General features: G+C 34.2%; 1 pseudogene; it reads left to right on the top strand.

Moving 5' to 3' along the window:
• Positions 1-12804: 12804 nt before the first annotated feature.
• LOC132601884 (putative calcium-transporting ATPase 13, plasma membrane-type) lies at positions 12805-16135 on the top strand (annotated as a pseudogene).
• The last annotated feature ends 1946 nt before the right edge of the window (positions 16136-18081 follow it).

Genomic DNA, 18081 nt, shown 5'->3' with positions numbered 1-18081 from the left:
GGGTCTGTGGAGTATGATGTGCCATGTCCGCCAATTCTGATCTGATCTGTATGGCCATTTTGATATGACATTATATGATACGGGGCCACGCCCCTTTTTCTGATTCCTCTGTATAGTGGCACCAGCGTCGGGAGGGTGGCCACATTCTGTCTGCCGAGTCCCGTGTCAGGGACCGGATATGATATGATATGACATATGTTTCTGTACGCATTCTGTCTGTTTTGGAAATATGCATTTGACACTCTGGATTCTGTACTCATTTTCTGTAACCATTATGATTTGACTTCTGTGATTCCGCTTTACATATTCAGTACATATTTCGTACTGACCCCCTTTCTTCGGGGGCTGCGTTTTCATGCCGCGCAGGTACAGACGACAGGTTTGCTGATCCGCACGTTTAGGATCCCATTTCTGCTATTTTGGGGCGCTCTCTTCTACAGAGCCCATCTTTTGGTACAGTCTGTCACTGCTATCTGGATGTGTACTTTGTTCAGGGTATGACGGGGCCCTGTCCCGTCTTATGATTATGATATGTTCTGTAGAGGTCTGTGGATACATCTGTGTGGGTTCTGTACATATGTTTGGGATATTCTGTTCTGTGATGGCCTTATCGGCCTATGTGTGCCAAGTCTGCTTTTCTGCTAAATTCTGTAGCGACCACTAATGTTATTATTATATTATTATTCTGTTAATATGCTAATTTGGGGTATCGGGTACGTATAGGTGCCCAGCTCGGGCACTGGTCGCGGCCCACGGGGTTGGGTCGTGACACATACCTATCTAATCTAACCAAGATATGTCGACGCGCGAGCCATCCGATAAGGCATCGACCTTGAGTTCCCAGTTGTGTAGGAAATAGCTTTCTCAACTCTTGCATATCAATTGAATCTTGCTAAAGCTTTAGTATCAACGCTTGGTGTAGACCCTCTTCCATAGCATACTGATTTATCTCTTTTAACGTGAATGTAATTGTAGGTTCCCCATGATTAATCGCTATCGACTTTAGCACTGTTTTAGACAAATTTTGTGTTGCTTGGTTTGAATTTAGGTGTGTAGTATAGGATGCTTGAGGATTAGGGTTTAAGTTTGGCTCTCCCACAGCCATAGGCTGGGGAGAGAGAGAAACAGTCATGGCTGCCTTCAAGTCGACATAGGAGCCGCAAAGAGAGAAGAGAGCGTGCGTAAGGTTTTCTCTCTCTATCTATTCACACATAATCAACCTCTCAATCTCCCCATCAGCTTTGTACTTGATTTTATATATCCATTTGCATCCTATAGGTCTTTTTCCTTCTGGCAGTGTTGTGACTGTCCATGTATTGTTGCTTTGAAGAGCATCTATCTCTTCTTTCATTGCTTGTATCTATTTAGGATCTTTACTTGCTTCTGTATAATTTTTTGGTTCTGTAACAACAGAGAAAACAGTTAAGTAAGCTTGATATTTGGGAGAAAGATGTTCATATGAGATAGAGTCAGAAATTGGATATTTGATATCCTTTTGAATAGTGGTAAGGGATATGAAATCCTTCATCTAAATAGGAGGTTGTTTCTCCCTTGTTGATGCTCTTGTCTGAACACTTCTGAGTTGCTTAGGTACTTCTTGGTGTAGTAGTTGTATTTCTTGACTAGGCTGATCTGCTATTTGAGAATCTTGTTGTATTGCTGAAATAGGTTGATCTAGCATTGAAGCCTCTTGTTGTGGTGGTGATTGCATGGTTTGATCAAGTATAGTTGGATTTTAAGTTAGTGATTTAGTTTCCTGAGAAGTTCTTATGTGTGTGTCTTCACCATCAGGGGTATGAGTATCACACTGCACAACATCTAAATCATTTGGAGTAAGTATATCATCAAATATTGTAGGTTCTATATGACTGAAAATAGGAGGTTCAACAGACTTTGTTTTAAAAGGAAATTCAGTTTCCTTAAAGATGACATCTCTATTAATGAAGAATGTGTGCTTATGTAGATCATACAAGATGTACTCTTTATGTACTTCTGAGTACCCCATGAATATAGCTGGTTTTGCTCTAGACCGTAACTTATCAGTTTGATTTACTATTTTTGCATAACATAGACAACCAAGCACTTTGAAATGTAAGAGGGATGGTTTTTTGTTATGCAGTTTCTCATATGGTAAAACACCTATAACTGATGAGCATAGCCTATTTATGATGTATATAGCTATAAGAACACAGTGTCCCCTAGAATTTAACAGGAATTTCAGCTTGTAGTCTTAAGGCCTTAGTTACTTCTAATATTTGTCTATATTTTCTCTGAGCCACCCCATTTTGTTGTGGTGAATAGGCACATGTTCTTTGATGAATTATTCCCACGGATTTGAATAAAGAGTCACAAACTTCATTCACAAACTCAGTGCCGTTATCTGTTCTGCATACTTTGACAGTTTTTCCAAACTGAGTTTTCACATAAGTAAGGAAATATTAAATAGTAACACAAGCATCAAATTTCAATTTTAGCAAGTATGTCCATGCCATCCTTGTGTAGTCATCTCCAATTGTAAGAAAGTACTTATGTCCATCAAAGGCAGGAGTTTTATAAGAACCCTATATGTCCATATGAACAAGATCAAAACTAGACTGCTTTTTATAGTAGTTGCAGGAAATGGATATCTAGTCTGCATAGCACAAGGGAAAAGCTTATCTATTACTTCTGTTGTATTTCCTATTTTGCCATGTAACATCTTACTAAGTGCATGTGAAGATACATGGCCAAATCTTTTATGCCACAGTTCAATATCTAAAGAAGTAAAGTGCACACTATCTGGTTCTGTAGTAGATTCTGTAGAACTTTTAGCAGCTATGTTGATCCCAAGGTTTTTAGTTTGTTGATTGAATAAGTAAAGTCCATCTTACACTCTACCAATCTCCATCACCTTTCCACTGGAGAGGTCCTGAAAAATACAAAAATCAAGAAAAAATAAAGCTGCACAGTGCAGTTCTTTAGTGGCTTTGGATACTGACATTAGATTATATTTAAACTGAGGGAATAAGAACCCATCTTTCAGTATGTTTTGTGCAGATATAGAACTATCACCTATGTGAGTTACTAATGCAATATCACCATTAGGTAGATAGACTTTCTTTGGATTAGCATTTTTTGTGACAAATGACTTATTTAACATGTCTATACTAGACACCATGTGATTAGTTGCTCCTGTATCTATAATCCAATCTTTTGAATAACTAGTTATTAGGAAAGCTTTTATGATACCTGACCCTTTACCTGAGTTGTCACAAGATGTACCAACAGCATTTGCACTTGCAGATGTGTTTCCACCATTGCTAGACCTGTGCAGCATTTGGAGAATTTGACCATACTGTTCTCTTATAAACACACAGTTCCCAGGTTGAGTTTGGTTCATAGTCATCATTTGGTTTAGACCACCGTTCTCTAGTCTTTGATACAATCCTGCAACATTTTCCATCACATGTTCTTGACTTGACATGCTGCCAGCATTAGTGTCACTTAGAGTACTAAGATTTCAACCTCCTCATTGATTAACACTACTTTCCACTTGCACATTATAAGCATTTGAACTTCCATGACCACCAGGACCAAACTTCCTTTTCTTGTTAAAGTGTGGAGGATATCCCACTAGTTTGTAACACTGATCATTGATGTGCCTTTTCATTTTATAGAAATCACACTGCAGATTGTTCTCCTTCTTATACTTCTGATTTTGAACCCCACTACTACTAGGTCTTGCTGAGTACATAGCTGCAGAATTATATTGACTAGGTCCTACTCCCAACAAGCCTACAACATTTGTCACAGTTACCTTTTGCCCTTCATCATTTGCAATCATGGCATAAGCTTGGTTCACAGAAGGCAGTGGGTTCATCATCAAGATTTGGCTTCTTGCTTGTAAGTTTCATTTAACCCTATTAGGAATTGATACATCTTCAGCCTTTGAAGATACAACAGGAAATCTCTTGATTTTTCACATTCACATGCAGATGATGGCACAAAAGATTCAATTTCATTCCACAGACCTTTCAGCTTATTGAAATACACAGAAACAGACATTGTACCTTGTGACAGTGTTGCAATTTCTCTATGTAAACCAAAAGTTCTTGAACCATTTATTTTATCAAACCTTTCTTTTAAATATTTCCATACAGACCAAGCATTAGTAGCATACACCACATCACTCAACAGGTTACTAGAAATAGCATTCACCAACCAAGATAGAATAATTGCATTTACCCTTTCCCATTGTTCCCACATTTCTTCTCCAAACTTTCGTTCTTCCACCTTCCATCTACTGGGCCTAGTTTGTTTCTTCCTAACAAGGCTAGTCTCATGGATTTATACCATACAGAGTAATTCTCAGCACCAGTCAGTAAGAAAGAAATAAGGGATATGCCACTTACATCAGTGTTATTCAGATATAAAGGGTGATTATGATCAATTGTCTGATTTGATCCTTGAATTGGTTGTGATCCTGTGTTGTTGGTGTTGCTCTCAGTCTGTGCTTGAGTCACATTTGTACCAGATAATCCATTACCACGAACATCACCATTAAGAGTCATCTTGAATCAAGAACTTTAGACTAAGATTTCAACAACTTAAAGAAATCAGAAAAAAAAAAAAAAAACAGAAACTGGACAGAAGAATGACTATCACTTTTAACGGAATTTAAGAGATAGTTGTTAAATCCTTTCCACGAACAACTCAGTCAGATTATTCAGGCTCTGATACCATGATCTTAATCAGAGTTCAATATGAACTCCATGAACGAGAGAAGTTAGACAAGAAGAATAGAAAGAAAAAGAAGAACTAAAACAGTTGAGATTAAGAAATGAAGAAAATGAATCTTATTCAATGTAATTCAAGTTGTGTTGTACATAATAAGATGTATGGGGTATATATACAAGTGAGATTAGCTTCTAGAATCATCTAATCTACAGCTCATAATCTCTCTAACTAATTAACTACAAGTTGGTTAATTAACAACTTTTGTGAACTAGTAACTAACTTACAAATAGTCTTCTTATTTATAGAATTGCCACTGACTGTTTTAACTAACTTTAGATCCTATACATTAACAGGAGTTCCTTCTAAAATACTTCTAGCCCAACCACTACGAGAGTAGTCTCATAGGTTTTGGTTAAAATGTTGCCAAATCGAAGGATGATTGATCTTAAGAGCCCCAACTTGTTAAAAATGCAGTCTTCTGAGAGGGGTCCCAAAGTATGGGTTCTCTATATAACCAGTAAGTCTCATCCAATCTGACAATAATACAGTGATTGATACAACAAAATGAAATTTGTACATAAGGTTGTCACTTATCAAAAATTTTCCTTTTGAAGTAAAGTGACGGAACAAAACATAGTATTGTTCAACTTCACGTACTTCTCTAGGTACATCTTGTGGGCTTATTCCGGGCGGTGGATGTTCTGAAGTGACATTTGTAACTAACTCTCTAAAATGTTGGAAGTCTTGCTTAAGACTCTTACTATCACCTACAAGTCTCTAGTAAATAGTTACTACACAAATAAAAGTTGATATATTCTTACCTACTTAAAAAAAAAAAAACACAAAGAGTTTTCATGAATTCAGTATATGTCATAAAGGCTGAAAAAGTTGCTTAAGCGTATATTCTGATCCGCTCCTAGATAAACTCTGTCCAACAAACTTATATGGCAAGATCCAAAATTTTGAATTGCCTCCTACCCCAAAGCTATTGGAGTATATAATTTAGAAACAGAACAATGAACAAAAGTTTAAAAAATAGAAATAACTATGAAGGAAAATCGTCATAATCTTACTAAAACTTCATTTTGAACTCAATTTCAACTTCAATACATGTACCGTCATAAATCTTTTACATATCATTGCTTTGCGTGTTATCCAATCAAGTACCAAATGGAGATACACTTTCTATGAATCAATAATTTTTCGTAGTCATCTTCTTTTAAGATGCGATTTTGTGCGCAATGTTATCATATAGCTTTTGAGCATCTTCAAACATGGGATATTCTAGTGCACCAATCTTCCTTTATTCATTTTAATTCTCAAATCTCACTAAATTAATAGTTTTTTTTTTTTAAAATTACTTTGGGCGGTGTATGTTTTCAAGTGTATTTAAAAGTTTTTTTTTTTCTATTGTTTTAGTCTTTATAATTGTGAAATAGTCTCCCTTATGCATAATCTTCATAATTATGAGAACAAGTCATAATTCAAGACTCTTTTAGGGGATCAGAAAAATTTCTTTGGAGCAAGACCCTTTTTGGTATATTTTCACTTTTACTGCAATTAAGATTGGCTCTGGTTCGTTTAGAAAATGTGGTTCGGGGGACTATATGTGAAGCAATTCGGCATAAATTGATACCGACACCTCAGAATTTGGTAATCTCAACTCCGCTTTTTTTTTTTTTTTAATCTGCCTCAAGCAAGCCACCTTGAGCCGTTGATCAATTAGTGGGGCATGTTTGACATTTGTAAATTTATAATTCTTAAATGAAATTATTAAATTTCTTTATATTGTGTTTAACATAAATATGATTAATAAAGAAAACTAAGTTTGAAAGTGAGTCTGAGTCTACATCTAACAATTTTTTTTTAAGAATTAAATGAGGACCATCCACTATTTGCACCTAATACCATCAGAAACTGATTGTACTGCACTCTAAACTAAAGCCATGACACCAACAATAATGAAATTAAAAAACGATAATCTAGTTTAACAACAATGCCATCTAAGATTAACAAAATTATGCTTGTGAAATAGAAAAGCACAAAAAATGAAAGAAGAAGATAGTCGTAAACATGTTGAAAGATTATAGCACTGAATAAAATAGCTGAATTTTATTTCATGTAAGTTTATATAAATTCTTTATGGTATCAAAGCTACGTTCTAACCATATTGAACGTGAATTTTGAAGCTTATTTGATGTTTCAATGGTTGCTGATAATTTTGTTGGACTCTTTTTTCCCTTGGTCAACTTATAGTCATATGTCCCATAAAATTGAAATCCTTAAACTACTTAGTTTGGAAAACTCAAATCGCTCAATTGATGCAAAAGTTAAAAGGTTGGTCATGTTATATTAGCAAAGATCCACCACCTGTTGTTGAAACAAACGAAGAAGGGATAAAAATCTTAACCCCTTGACCCCCTTGATTTTCCAGAATTATGGTGGTGTCTGAACATAACATGACACCAAACTTTTAAAATGAAAAATTAACTGAGAAAACTACCAAAATTTTCAAGTTTTAGAGAGATTGAGTCGAAGGTAGTGTGTAAATCTGTTATTGGTTGCTGTACACAAATTACATTTCAAAAGAAGCTTACAAGGTTTTCAATATTAATGACAATTGCTAGTACCCAATTTCAACTACCTAAACAAAGTCGCCGTAGACAACATTTGTTATGATAGGCCAAGGAGTCACTGGATTGATTTTTTTTTCTTTTCCAAAACACAATGAATTAATGACTTGCCAATATATAGGTCACAATCTTAATTAAGATATAAATTCAAAGTTCTTCCATTCACGATAACCTTAACAACATTGATTAGAGATCCCACGTTTCCTTGCTAATTAACGTACAAAATTTAGTTGTGGCAAATTAAACCTCTTTGTTCACGTGAAGAAACTACGTCTAAAGGCCCCATAGCTATATCCATCAAATGATACTTCGACTATTCATTTGTTCAATTGGGGGGGGGGGGGGGGGAGGGGGGGGGGTTTCGTGAATCATTTAAATACAATGCTGATTCAAGTTGCATTGGTTTTCTAAAGCTGGATGTATACTGTGGAGTGAGTTGTATAGACCAACATATTTTTCTGGAGAATGGTAAATATCTTCTACGACAAAAAAGGAAAAGTGATAAGAAACACTCGACTTCTCGCTTTCTTCGGGAAATTTCGTAATGTTCCTCTCCAACAATCCAAGATTGAAGCATCCTTGACGTCAAATCTAAAGGATTTATTGCTAAATAAATACCTCCATCAACCAATCATCTTGATAATATGGTAATAGTAGTAAATGTGCAAATAACATAGTAGGTGCAAGGTTTGGTTAAATCATCTACGAGTACATAATTAACTGCTTGAACAAGTTATGAACCCTTCTTTTGTAAAAGTAATTCTTTCTTATAAAAAATTCATTTCGGTAATCATGATTGGTTGATAAGCCATATCGATAAGGCATTCAAATCTTGCACCTAAAATTGATGTAATATAAACTTACGGTCATTAATTACATATCTAATCATAGTGTACGGGATCTTTATTCAATCACTAGACACTAATCATAGTGTTTCACCAGAAATTTCCGACGGTTGTCTAACCCCTTTTTGGAATAATTATTTAATAAATAATTCTTTTTTTATATAATTAAAGGACCTTTTATCCCACAACATAAAGATCCATTTTGAACAAATTCGAAATCACACATTGAAAATCTTATGAGAAAACATTAGAATAATATCTAAAATTTTGTAAGTAATTGCAAACGTTAGACGACTGTCTATTATTTTATCTGTAAGGTTGAGTAATATATGAGCAAAAATTAGATCCGAGTCTAAAATTGTATGAAAAGATAATTTCTGCACAACTTCTAAAAATAAGAATAAAATTAAGTGGTAACTTAAAAAGAGAACACTCGTGTAAATCAGCCGAGTTTCGCCCAGGTGTCTGGGCCAGCTAACATGATTGATACACCTCAAATTGGTCCTTAGGTTACTGCCCAATTCTTGTGTATGATTCGTCTTAATGGACTCTTAAGGCCCACATCTAACATAGCTGTAATAATTTGGGGAAAAAACGTAACTGTACAAAAATATAAAAATATTCACAAAATGTTAGCAGAATTATTTAGTTAACATTCAGTAGCAGTTGAAGTTATATACCATATCAAGTTACTCTCCATTAAAAGTATACGGCTGCACGAGCACTAACAAACCAACTGATTTCTTCCTATTTTCTTGCTCAAAAGATACCTCCTGATCTCACGACACCTTCCTCTCCATTTTGGTAAACAAGCTTTTGCTAATTATATGTGGTATGCTCCAGATATAAAAAACTTATATGATACATAGTAAAAGTGCTCTCGATATAACAAATTTATCCCATGAATATACAATTGTAACGTTTATATCCATAAATTTGTACTAGAAATATAACCATAATTTGAATTTGTCATATACTATATTTATACCATAAAATACGTGGTATATTTTAGATATAAAAAATTTATACCATCAAATTACATGGTATATTTTCGATATAAAAGTTTTATACCATGTATACATTACATATAACCAAAAAAAATTAAAATTACTTTTGATATAACAAATTTATATCATGAATATTTCTATTATATATAAGTGGTAAAGGAGGACAAACACAGCATTGACAAATTGTACCAAAAGTCTTATAGATTGTACTATAAATTTTGCCAATTTCATTAATGATGAATGGGCCCGTGTTTGTACCAAAAGTTTAGTAAATTGTACACATTAACCAAACTTCTTTTTCATCCCACTTGGACATATGTCATGGTATTGAATATTTATTCTCTTGTCCTATATACACGTGTATGCACTTCATTCTAATCCTCTGAGTGACACATATTTACAATCTTAGATTCAAAATAATTGTTTACTTAACCTTTTTCACATCTCTTTAGAAAACACTAGCTTCTAGAAAAAAATAAGTATTTTGACTAAACTATCCTTAATTAATAAATTTCTTGCTTATTTATTGTCTTGAGTAAATAGAAACAAATCTGGAAGAATACAATTAATTCCTTGATTATGTAAGTTAACACTTATTTTGAACCACATTAAAAAGGCTAAGTGGACACTTATTTTGAACGGAGTACCTTTTTATTCCCTTTTTCCTTCTTTGACATTACTTTACTTATTTTTATTCTCCTTTGTATTCTATGATTATTGTTTCTTTGCATTTATAAAATTTATTACTTTATATTTTCATTTAGGAATTTGATAATTTACGATTTTATGTCTATCTTTCTAATTTTGATTTCTTTGTAAAAATTCTTGTAATCTATAATTGTTAATATAAAAAATTCTAATGTAGCTGATTTACCCTTATTAACTTTTTTTTGTTTAATTAACTTTAAAAATATTTTATTAGTTTTTCTTTTATGAAATCCAATATATACAACAATGGTTCTTATGTTTAGATATGAACAAATAGTCAATAGCGATGGATATCAACTTGTCGGGATACAACAACAACAACAACATACCGAGTGTAATCTCACAAGTGGGGTCTGGGGAGGGTAAGATGTATACAGACCTTACCTCAACCTTTATGGGGTAGAGAGGTTATTTTCGATAGACCCTCGATTAAAAAGAAACGAAGTCAATGCACGGTTGCAAGAGAAATAAGACAACAATATATCAAGAGACCAAACAAATGAAGCAACACATCGTACTATACACTAAAGGTTAAAGATCTACACGATACCAAAATAATACTACTAAGGCAAGGAGAGAAGGAGATGGAAAAGTTATCCCCCGCCTCTCTCTCACACATTGCTACAAAAAAATCAACTACCTACTAACCTACTATCTTAATCCTCGACCTCCAAATCTTCTTATCTAAGGTCATGTCCTCAGTCAGCTGAAGTTGTGTCATGTCTTGTCTAATCACCTCCCCCCAGTTTTTCTTTGGCTTACCTCTACCTCTTGTAACTCCTCCGACCGCCAACCTCTCACACCTCCTCACTGGTGCATCTTCACACCTCCTCCTCACACGTCCGAACCATCTCTATCTCGCTTCCTTCATCTTGTCTGCCACGGAGGCCACTCCGACCTTGTCTCGTATATCTTCACTCCAAATCATATCTCTCCTAGTGTGACCACACATCCATCTAAGCATTTGCATTTCTGCTACCTTCATCTTCTGAACATGAACGTTCTTGACTGGCCAGCATTTTGCCACATACAACAGTGCTGGTCTTACCACCACTTTGTAGAACTTACCTTTTAGCCTAGGCGACACCTTCTTATCGCAAAGCACCCTAGAGGCGAGCCTCCATTTCATTCACCCTGCTCCAATACGATGTGTGACATCATCGTCAATCTCCCCGTTGCCTTGTATTATAAACCCAAGATACTTGAAACTCCCTCTTTTAGGTATAGCTGTGCCTCAATCTTCACTTCCACCTTTGTCTCTTGCGGCACGTCACTGAACTTGCATATTAGATATTAAAAAATTAAAAGAAAAAACTAGAAACAAAATATTAATTTTTCCTCAAATTCTTACTAATTTTCTTTTTCCCATCAATGAACAACTTTCTTTGATATGACAACGAGGAAAAAGTCCAACTCTTTTCATCTCAAAGACTTAATTCTATCATACATGTTTAAGATTTCAAAAGAAAATGATTTAAAACACATGAAACTTATTTGCATTAATGTTAAAGTTAGAAGATATATTTAATTTTTAAAATCCACTTTTAATTTAACTAAAGTGATGGTACGTGAAATGCATTTTGTATATAATAGAAAATTAGAATGTTACTAAAAGCTGTTTACAAAATACAAACCTTAAAAACTAGGTAAAGTGAATAATCAAATTAACCATGTTGGGCACCGTGCATTGCACGGGCATACATTGCTAGTATTCCAATAAATCTATAAAAGAAACATAACAATAATTCGACTTTGCCATGTTTTAACATCTTTCCAAGACTTTATTAGTACCACATAAATATATCCTTAAGAGGAGGGAGAATTAAAAAATAATGGGGTGATAAAGATAAATAATATGAGAATAACTGTAATCCCTTATTTAGTGGATAAATTTTAATGTGAATCCCGTGATTGCACTTTAATATACCATTAAAGTAATAAGATGTGCTATATTTGAAGAGTTTTAAAAGTTATTGTACGTGACCCCGTAAGGCTGTGAAGACGACAAAAGTTAAAGATACTTGTTTATATATAGTACTAATGTTGTTTACTAAACTGAAATATCCTGGAAATTCAGAATAGCAATTATTAATTCATAAATTGCTTCCATTGAAGAAACCTCTTTGGGTTTCTTCTTTTACAGATTCTCAAAACTATGGGTATTTATACTTTGTAAATACTGAATTATCATATCGAAATAAAAATAAATTTGATATTCAATACGGTATTCGGTATATATTTTATTTTCTTTTTCATTATCCAGTATGATATTTAATATTTATAAAAAAAAAATTACTGAGTGTCATATCAAAATACTTAATTGCAAATACAATTCATATATATCAAAGTATTGTAGAGATAACAAAACTATTAACCATAACTATAAACTAACAGGGCCTAAAATCCTTCGGACTAAAACCTTTTAACAAATACTACTATATAGGAGCATATAAGAACTTGAATTAAGGTAATTACATATAGTCACATACAATAAAGATTGCTCATTACCGACTGTCTCTACCTTTAGAGTTTGTTTTTATGAAAAATCATTAACTTTTAGAGCTAATTTGTATACTATCTTCTCAATTCGTATAACAGGATGAAGACCTAAAATTACTACTCCACAAACTTGTAAGAGCTCCCATCAATATCGAACTCATAATTCCCTATTATATGCACGTCGAAGTTGGACAAATCGTAGTTACAGACTTGTTCATATGATTCTCTCACGAAGTTAAAAAAACAAAAATTCTCCTTTGTTCATATGATTCGCAGCAAGCCGTTTTTCCTTTTCGTTTGTTTTAATTTTATTTTGTGTTAATATTTATATTTAAAATATAGGTTATGACCATATGAATTTTTTTAATAAAAAGTTTCACACGTGGCATGTACACGATGGACAAAATGATGGTGTGACGCCATGACATATCATTTTCAAGCGCCAGAAATTTGACTTTCCGGTGATTAGTATTTTCTGGGCAACTAACACATAGTTTATTAACTTAACTGTTACAATTTTTTTTTATATAATTTTAGTATTATAAAGAGTAAGTTCAGTAACCATATGTGAAATTAACCTATGATAGTAGTGTCATATCACTTTATTTTTCAGACCAATCTACACTTATTATATACAATTATATGTGGAGTATAAAATAATAATCCTACTATATCGTAGAGAATCTTACCGAATACGATATAGTAGGATTATTATTTTATAATCTGAACCCCAATAGCGTGGAAGGAGCTTGAAAACATGCAAAGAACATGTACGACTGCAAGTGGGAAACGTAGCTAAAGTCAACAACCTGACGTTAGAGTTAGCAGCCAACGCGGACCAGTATAGACTTATATAAGGGGATGTCCATAAATCCAACTTTGTCAATCCAGTTCCAAACACAATTTAGCCTTTTCATCCACACTTCCATTGCTTGTCCTTTTCTTGTTCCAGTATATCAAAACAGCTACTTTACAATTATTCCAGCACTAAAGCACTGCATGAAGCTGCCTACAATCCAAGAAAAGCTCGTGTATCGACTGATAGAATCGCCATTGATGTTGTTCAAGAACACCCTTTATTCTCGGGCATTGATTAGTCAAGTCTACCTAAGCTTGTCAAAGATAAAAGTGTTGACAAACTTGCTAACCTTGGAGATGTAAAAGGTGTTGCTGCTTCTCTCAAAAGTGACACGACTAAGGGTATAAATGGAGATCCAGAAGACGTTGCACATAGACATGAAGCTTTTGGAACCAACACATATCGTAAGCCAGCTACTGAAAGTTTCTTCATCTTTGTTTGGGAATCATTCAAAGATCCCACCATCATTATCCTTTTGCTCTGTGCTGCTCTGTCTCTTGGATTCGGAATTAAGGAGCATGGACCAAAAGAAGGATGGTACAATGGAGGGAGTATTTTTGTTCAGGCGCGGAGCCAGCCCTTCGAGGTGGATTCGGCCGTACCCAGTACCTTTTATCCGAATCATATATTTGTATTAAAATTTTTGTCAAATATGTACAAATTATTAATTAAGAACCCAGTAACTTTAAAGAATTAGAACCTCGAACTCACAAACTTCGAATCCTGGCTTCGCCTCTGTTTTTGTTGCCGTCTTTCTTGTCATCGCTGTTTCGTCTATCAGTAACTTTAGACAAAGCAGACAATTTGATAAGCTCTCCAAAGTGAGGAAAAATATTCCAGTCGAAGCCGTTAGAGAGGGGAGGCGCCAACAGATATCCATATTCAAAATCGTTGTTGGAGAAGTCATTTGCTTGAAATTGGAAATCAAATCCCTGCTGATGGGATTTTGATCGAAGGTCACTCTTTACAAGTGGATGAATCTAGCATGACAGGGGAAAGTGATCATGTTGAGATTAACCTTAGCCAAAATCCATTCTTAATTTCTGGCACTAAGGTTGCCGATGGCTATGGCATGATGCTTGTGACATCAGTTGGCATGAACACGATCTGGGGTGAAATGATGAGCGTAATTAGCGGTGATTCTAATGAGCAAACACCCCTCCAAGAACGACTCAACAAGCTTACTTCATCGATAGGTAAAGTTGGATTGCTAGTTGCTTTCTTAGTTCTTGTTGTCCTGTGGTGGGAATTGTTGCCGCTGCTGTTACCAGTGTTGTTGTTGTCGCGATTCCTGAAGGATTGCCTTTAGCTGTTACACTTACTCTGGCTTATTCAATGAAGCGAATGATGACTGATCAGGCAATGGTGAGGAAGCTCTCCGCTTGTGAGACTATGGGCTCTGCCACCACCATTTGTACTGACAAAACAGGTACTCTAACATTAAATAAGATGACTGTGACAAAGTTTTTCTTAGGCAAAGATCACGTAAAGGTGGAAAGTCATACAACAATTTCAGCAAGAGTTCTTGAACTATTCCATCTAGGGGTTCGATTAAACACTAAAGTTAGAATCACCGCTAATTACGCTCATCATTTCACCCCAGATCGTGTTCATGCCAACTGATGTCACAAGCATCATGCCATAGCCATCGGCAACCTTAGTGCCAGAAATTAAGAATGGATTTTGGCTAAGGTTAATCTCAACATGATCACTTTCCCCTGTCATGCTAGATTCATCCATTTGTAAAGAGTGACCTTCGACCAAAATCCCATCAGCAGGGATTTGATCTCCAATCTTCAAGCAAATGACATCTCCAACAACGATTTCGAATATGGATATCTGTTGGCGCCTCCCCTTTCTAACGGCTTCGACTGGAATATTTTTCCTCACTTTGGAGAGCTTATCAAATTGTCTGTTTTGTCTAAAGTTACTGATAGACGAAACAGCGATGACAAGAAAGACGGCAACAAAAATACTCCCTCCATCGTACCATCCTTCTTTTGGTCCATGCTCCTTAATTCCGAATCCAAGAGACAGAGCAGCACAGAGCAAAAGGATAATGATGGTGGGATCTTTGAATGATTCCCAAACAAAGATGAAGAAACTTTCAGTAGGTGGCTTACGATATTTGTTGGTTCCAAAAGCTTCATGTCTATGTGCAACGTCTTCTGGATCTCCATTTATACCCTTAGTCGTGTCACTTTTGAGAGAAGCAGCAACACCTTTTACATCTCCAAGGTTAGAAAGTTTGTCAACACTTTTCTCTTTGACAAGCTTAGCTAGACTTGACTGATCAATGCCTGAGAATAAAGGGTATTCTTGAACCTAGTTTATGGAATAATTAAGTAGTTGTTTTGATATACTGAACAAGAAAAGGACAAATAATAGAAGTGTGGATGAAAAGGCTAAATTGTGTTTCGAACTGGATTGACAAAGTTGGATTTATGGACATCTTATATAAGTCTATACTGGTCCGCGTTAGCTGTAAACTACAACGTCAGGTTGTTGACGTTAGCTACTCTTCCACTTGCAGTCATACATGTTCTTTGCAAGTTTTTAAGCTCCTTCCACGCTAGTGGGGTTCAGATTATAAAATAATAGTCCTACTATATCGTAGAGAATTTTACCAAATATACCTATTCTCTACGATATAGTAGGATTATTATTTTATACTCAACATATAATTGCCTATAATAACTGTAGATTGGTCTGAAAAATAAAGTGATATGGTACTACTATCATAGGTTAATTTCATAGATGGTTACTGAACTTACGCTTTATAATACTAAAGGGCAGCCCGGTGCACTAAGCTCCCGCTATGCGCGGGGTCCGGGAAAGGAAAGGACCGGACCACAAGGGTCTATTGTACGCAGCCTTACCTTGCATTTCTGCAAGAGGCTTTATAATACTAAAATTATAAAATTATTTTTTGTAACAGTAAAGTTAATAAACTATGTGTTAGTTGCCCAGAAAATAATAATCACCAGAAAGTCAAATTTCTGGTGCTTGAAAATGATATGTCATGGGGTCACACCATCATTTTGTTCATTGTGCACATGCCACGTGTGAAACTTTTATTAAAAAAATTCATATGGTCATAACCTATATTTTAAACATAAATAATTAACACAAAATAAAATTAAAAGAAACGAAAAGGAAAATGACTTGCCGTGAATCATATGAACAAAGGAGAATTTTTGTTTTTTAACTTCGTGAGAGAATCATATGAACAAGTCTGTAACTACGATTTGTCCAACTTCGACGTGCATATAATAGACAATTATGAGTTCGATATTGGTGGGAGCTCTTACAAGTTTGTGGAGTAGCAATTTTAGGTCTTCATCCTGTTATACGAATTGAAAAGATAGTATACAAATTAGCCCTAAAAGTTAATGATTTTTCAGAAAAACAAACTCTAAAGTTAGAGACAGTCGGTAATTAATGAGCAATCTTTATTGTATATGACTATATGTAATTACCTTAATTCAAGTTCTTATAAATGTAGTGGTATTTGTTAAAAGGTTTTAGTCCGAAGGATTTTAAGCCCTATTAGTTTATAGTTAAGATTAGTAGTTTTGTTATCTCTACAACACTTTAATATATATGAATTGTATTTGCAATTAAGTATTTTGATATGATATTCAGTATTTTTTTTATAGATATTAAATATCATATTGGATAACAAAAAAGGAAATAAAACATATATCGAATATCGTATTGAATATCAAATTTATTTTTTATTTCGATACGATAATTCAGTATTTATAAAGTATGAACATCCATAGTTTTGAGAATCTATAAAAGAGAAGAAACCCAAAGAGGTTTCTTCAATGGAAGCAATTTATGAATTAATAATTGCTATTCTGAATTTTTAGGATATTTCAGTTTAGTAAACAACATTATATATATATATACTTTTTTTTAATTAACTATATAGAAGCATGGGTTTTGGAAGTAGATCGTCGTCATGCCAGCTTCAGGGGCTCTTTCGGAATTTCAGTTAATTATCAGCTTTAAGGCTGTTGTATCAAATGGTGTTGTTCACATACATTTCATTTGTTAGACAAAACACCCAACTAACATTTCCTTAATTCCCCATACGTCCCCTTAAAGAAACATATAGTTTGCCTGAGTTTGTGGGGGCCACTTGACTTTATCTCACAGACTTTCTGAAACATGGATCCCATTTAATACTTAGGTTTGTTTATTGACATGGGATGAATTGTTCATGTATTTTAATATGAATTGTTCATGATATTCAAAATTAAATATTGGAATTTCCAACTTTAGAAAGGCATGTACTATTGAAAAAACTTTCATGTACAATTGCTTAAAATAAGCGAAACAATATGACAATAAAATGTAATTCGAGTGATGAACTACGAGTAATTGCTTTCTCATTGTAGAGAATTATTTGGAATTATTATTTAACTGAAGTAATGTTTTAACTTAGTTGCATATTGTTATTTCATGAAATTATATAGATTAATTTTAAGAAAAATAAAACTATTTGAAGCCTTTAACAAACTTTTGAGAAATCTGGTAGATACAGCACCTTTTTGGTTAAGGAGTTGTCATTTTTTTTGTTACTTATATACAATTCATACCATAATTGAAATGAAAAAATGAATTGCCTTCATGAAATTTGTTGAAATTAGATTTGGTTTGAACTTGAAAAGGGGAGATTTTCACAATTGTAAATGAATATTCCTCATATTTAATATAATCGCATTTACAAGCAATATTCTTGCTTCAACAACAAAATGACATTCATCAGATAAAAACTCTTCTATACACACTCATTAAGATAAAAA

The sequence above is a fragment of the Lycium barbarum genome, chromosome 7, assembly GCF_019175385.1.
Source record: "Lycium barbarum isolate Lr01 chromosome 7, ASM1917538v2, whole genome shotgun sequence".
In the NCBI taxonomy this organism is placed as follows: Eukaryota; Viridiplantae; Streptophyta; class Magnoliopsida; order Solanales; family Solanaceae; genus Lycium; species Lycium barbarum.
This window is presented reverse-complemented; position numbering and strand designations above follow the sequence as displayed.